This window comes from Carlito syrichta, unplaced genomic scaffold (assembly GCF_000164805.1).
Source record: "Carlito syrichta isolate Samal-C Ts95f unplaced genomic scaffold, Tarsius_syrichta-2.0.1 Scaffold302888, whole genome shotgun sequence".
Lineage (NCBI taxonomy): Eukaryota > Metazoa > Chordata > Mammalia > Primates > Tarsiidae > Carlito > Carlito syrichta.
In genome coordinates, this window is record NW_007246984.1 from 2,278 (window position 1) to 7,281 (window position 5,004).

Sequence of the window (5,004 nt, forward strand, 5' to 3'; positions counted from 1 at the left end):
CCATAGACCCCGAGACCGCTAGGACGTGTTCCGGAGCATTGACCCCATTTTCCTCCTCTTTTTACCATAAAACAAGTAACCTAAAGAAACTCTGCTGATCTAAGCTGAAAGCTCTGTAACTGTAACAGGCATGGCTTACTCTGAAACCTATTGTTCCTGTTTTCCATAAAACTGTGGTTTCGGCTTACAAATTAAATATAATTCAAATTCAGGTCACATTTGAGAGCCTTTTATATGGTACAAGCTTCTTTATACAATTTAACAGTGTATTTATAAAGTTAGTATACACTTATAGGGAGCAGTTTCAAGCTTTTCAATAATAAAGTTGTCAAAAATGGCTCAGCACAAAGTTTGGGCCACATTCCTGAGAGCCCAGCACTACTTTAGACTGGGCTGCATTCTTTTAGGCCATCTTTTACTACAATTAATGTAAGGTTTCAATTATTATAAAAATAGGTCAAGCTAACATCAAAGAATCATGTTAGTTCAAGCATGACCAATCATAATATTTAAAGTTTTAATAAGATACAGTTAATTTTACAAATTTCATTGTCTCTATTTCCTACTGTTATAATTTTAGAGAACAGGAGCAACAACTCTATTGTTTTAAAGCATGATTTAACCGCATCCCCTGGTTTACTACATTAATTTCCACCGTAGTTGGCCCTTTAGTTGTTTTAATTCTCCTACTTATTTTCGGGCCTTGCATCATCAACAAGCCTGTAGCCTTTGTTAAAAATCAAGTCAGCACTGTTCAACTCATGGTACTCAAGCACCAGTGCCAACCGCTTGGTACTCACCCTTGTTGTCTCAACTCTCCTACCCATTTTCAGAATGGCTTTAAAAAAAACAAAACAAAAACAAAAAAAAACCTATTTAGACCCATGATTGGGTCTTATCTTTAGGTTCCTCTGAGAGGGGGGCATGAGAGACCCAAGAAACCAAGAAACTTAAAAAGCCATACTTACTGTAAAAGTAGTGTTCAGTTCACTATATTTTATATATCCCTACCTCATGTTCATTGTACTTTATGAAATCTTAGTACTTTAAATCCTACCTCAGACCCCATAGAATTAGGCATATGTCGGGTGCCGGGTAGCGACTGATTGTGTAATTATATAATGTATTAAGGAGTGTTTGTATTTAGAACTCTTGGGTTAAGCATTGTTAGTCCCAATTGCCATGCTGACTTCTGCTTTTACAACGGGATGTAAATGTTAAAGCGATAAGCCCCTTTCAGACATTCCTCGGCAGCAGACTTGGAGACGCTAGTAATCTGCCTGCTTGCTCAGGTTAATTTATACGCAGTGACGGTATGAACCTAACTTATCTGACATTCCACTCTGCCCGTTGGGTGGGTTTCTGTCAATCACGGGCAGTCAGGTTGAAGCCCACGAAAGGCACCTACCAATACCAAGTGTTCCCGTACCCATTAGGAGAGATTACCCAATCATGTAAAACCAAGTTTAGAGTTCTTTCCCCTCCCTCTGTAATGGTGTATAAAGACTGCTTGCCATGCTGGATCAGGGCTCTCGTTCCTGAAGCCACAGCCGGCTTCGTTCGTGAGCCCAGACTCAAGCCTGTATAAAGACCCTTGTGTGTTTGCATCAGAGCTGGCTCTTTGGTGGTCTCTCAGATTTTGAAATTTGGGTTTAACAACACAAACCGGATTCGGTGGATCAGCTTGTAATCCCGAGCCTTTGGGAGGCTGAGGTGAGTGGATTGCCTGGGTTCGAGATCTGCCTGGGCAGCGAGACCTCATCTCTACAATAAATCAAAAAAAAAATCAGCTGGGCGTGGTAGCACATGCCTGTAATTCCAGCTACACGGAAGGCTGAGGTGGAAGGATCGCCAGAGCCCAGCAGGTCGAGGCTGCGATGACCGGGAGCGGCCACTGCAATCCCGCCTGGGAGACAGACTGAGACTCCAACTAAAAAAACAAACAAAAAAAGAGAATACACACTGAAAGTACCACCACATTGTAAATAAATCTGGCAAAAATGAGTTTTTTTGAGGGGGAGTTATCAATTAGAGTCTCACTCTGTCACCCAGACTAAAGTGCAGTAGCACGTTCCGGGTCACCACCACAGCCTCAACCTGCTGGGCTCCCGTGATCCTTCTGCCTCAGCCTTCCAAGTAGCTGGAACTACAGGTGCGCGCTACCACACCTGGCTAATTTTTGATATATTGTACAAGATGAGGTCTTGCCAAGTTTCCCGGGTGGGTCTCAAACCCGTGGGCTCAGGCAATCCATTCACCTCAGCCTCTCAAAGTGCTGGGAATACAGGTTGAGCCACCGAGCCTGGATTAAATCAGTTTTAAAATCTTTATTGTTATTGCTGGAGGGAGGGCTGAAAGTGAACAGGACAAAATAATTTAAAAGTTTCAACTTATTTTTCCCATGTTTACTTTGCCTTTGAAGTGCTATCTAGATGTCATCCTCCCTTGTGCTCTCTCGCTCTGGCTCTCCATTGTGCATCAAAAGTCTCTCCCTAGTCGGGCTCGGTGGCTCAGCCTGTAATCTCAGCACTTTGGGAGGCTGAGGTGAGTGAATTGCCTGAGCCCGCGGGTTCGAGACCCGCCTGGGCAACTTGGCGAGACCTCATCTTCACAATAAATCAAAAAATCAGCTGGGCGTGGTAGTGTGTGCCTGTAATTCTGGCTACTCGGAAGGCTGAGGCAGAAGGATCACTGGAGCCCAGCAGGTGGAGGCTGCGGTGGCTGGGAGCGGCCACTGCACTCCAGTCTGGGCGACCGAGTGAGACTCCGACTCAAAAAAAAAAATTACAGATATATTGTTTTGCCTATTCATTATCTACCCTCTTCACTGAAATGTCTAACCCATTCACTCTTGAGTTATCAGTGCCTGTAACTTTGCCAAACACACCGTGGTCGTTCAATAGATATTTGCAGAATGAATGATTAAAATGTCTGTTACTGGGCAACCCCTTTGCGTCCCTCCCACTGTGGGAGTTTTCTGTCCTCTCAATAAATCCTGGTATAAAAAAAAAAGTTCATTACATTTTTTTTACCATCAACAAAACATTAGCTTATCACACTGTACAGTCTAGATGTGTCTATATCATCTCAATTACTCCTATGATTAACGGTAGACCAGATAGTCTTTCTACTTCATAACAAAAATCTGAAGAAGCTCATGTGACTTGTTCACAGCCATGATCCCACTACCTTTTACAGCTAGTGCTCTAACGCTGGGCATCTGATTTTAATCCCAGTAATTTTTCCTCCTACATACATTGAGCTCTTACCGGTCACCCACAGAGCATAAGCTTCATCATTCTGATGTTTGTGTTTCTGCACAAAGCATCTTGCACGTTAGCATCCTGAGGCTGCTATGTTCTGTCCATCCATCCTGTGAATTACTCATCAAACTCATTTGGCTAAACACAAATACTGTGCAGAAAAATGCCTGACTTAGAAGTATGGCATTGTACATTCCTCTTTTAAATGGTAAGAAAAATGTATTACTTAGAAAAATAATTTGTTTTTCTTTTCTCTACCAAAACTACAAAAGAAGGCAAAAACATGCTTAAGAGTCCCCAGAGCCGGGCTCAGTGGCTCAACCTGTAATCCCGTGCCTTTGGGAGGCTGAGATGAGTGGATTGCCTGAGTCGGCGGGTTCGAGACCCACCTGGGCAACTTGGCGAGACCTCATCTCTACAATAAATAAAAAATTAGCCGGACGTGGTAGCGGGCGCCTGTAGTTCCAGCAACTTGGAAGACTGAGGCAGAAGGATCACAGGAGCCCAGCAGGTCGAGGCTGCGATAGCCGGGAGCAGCCACTGCACTTGTCTGGGCAACAGAGTGAGACTCCAACTCAAAAAAAAAAGGTGCTCACTCGGGCAGCCGCGGGTCGGATGGTAACAGCAGCAGCGACAGGACGGCGACCTGGAGGAGGGGGGCGTCCAGCGGCACCCGCAGCTTCAGCATCGCCGCCACAGCTATGGCCCAGATCAACGTGGGAGACACCATAACCCCCATGGAGGTATTTGAAGGGAAACCAGGGATCAAGGTGAACCTGGCAGACTTGTTCAAGGGCAAGAAGGTGGCGCTGTTTAGAGTCCCTGGGGCCTTCACCCCTGGCTGTTCCAAGACCCACCTGCCGGGGTTTGTGGAGCAGGCTGGAGCCCTGAAGGTCAAAGGGGTCCAGGTGGTGGCATATCTGAGTGTGAATGACGTCTTTGTGACCAGCGAGTGGGGCTGAGCCCACAAGGCGGAAGGCAAGGTTCAGCTCCTGGCTGACCCCACCGGGGCCTTTGGGAAAGAGACAGACTTGCTACTCGATGATTCCTTGGTGTCCCTCTTTGGGAATCGGTGGCTCAAGAGGTTCTCCATGGTCCTCGAAAGTGGCGTGGTGATGGCCCTGAACGTGGAGCCAGACTGCACTGGCCTCACCTGCAGCCTCCCCAGCATCCTCTCGCAGCTCTGAGGCCCCCGCCCGCAGGGGCTCCCCCTACCCTTTTCTGTCTTACCTGCCCAGCCCTGGGCAGAGGGCCCCAGTCCAGCCTTTGCTGAGGACGCCAGATGGGAACTGTGGCCAGATTTTGACAATAAACACGTGTGGATCGTGAAAAAAAAAGAAAAGTGCCTGATACATAGTAATCATTATATAGCTGCTGGTTATTAATATTATTCTAGTTATTACCATTTTATTGTTATTTTTATTATATTATTGTTATTATTAGATTTTCCATGTCTTTGCTTCCTTGCAATAGTATAAGTAACTGAAAATTTTAATGTACCTTCCAAGCCATGATAGCGCATATCTGTAGTCCCAGCTACTCAAGAGGTTAAGATGGGAGGAGAGCTTCAGCCTAAGAGTTCAAGGATGTAGTGAGCTATTGAGACAAAAAAAAAAAAAAACTCTAAAAGAACTATTACTATATGAATTCCTACACCACGTTCACTGTATTTGTTTGCAGTGTTTGTACTTAGAACTTTGTTAAGTTTAATTTTTGTTTGTCCCATAGAATAACCGATTGC

General features: G+C 45.1%; 1 pseudogene; it reads left to right on the top strand.

Annotated features, from left to right (window-relative positions):
* The first annotated feature begins 3,949 nt into the window (after window positions 1–3,949).
* LOC103259563 lies at window positions 3,950–4,450 on the top strand (annotated as a pseudogene).
* Window positions 4,451–5,004: the final 554 nt, after the last annotated feature.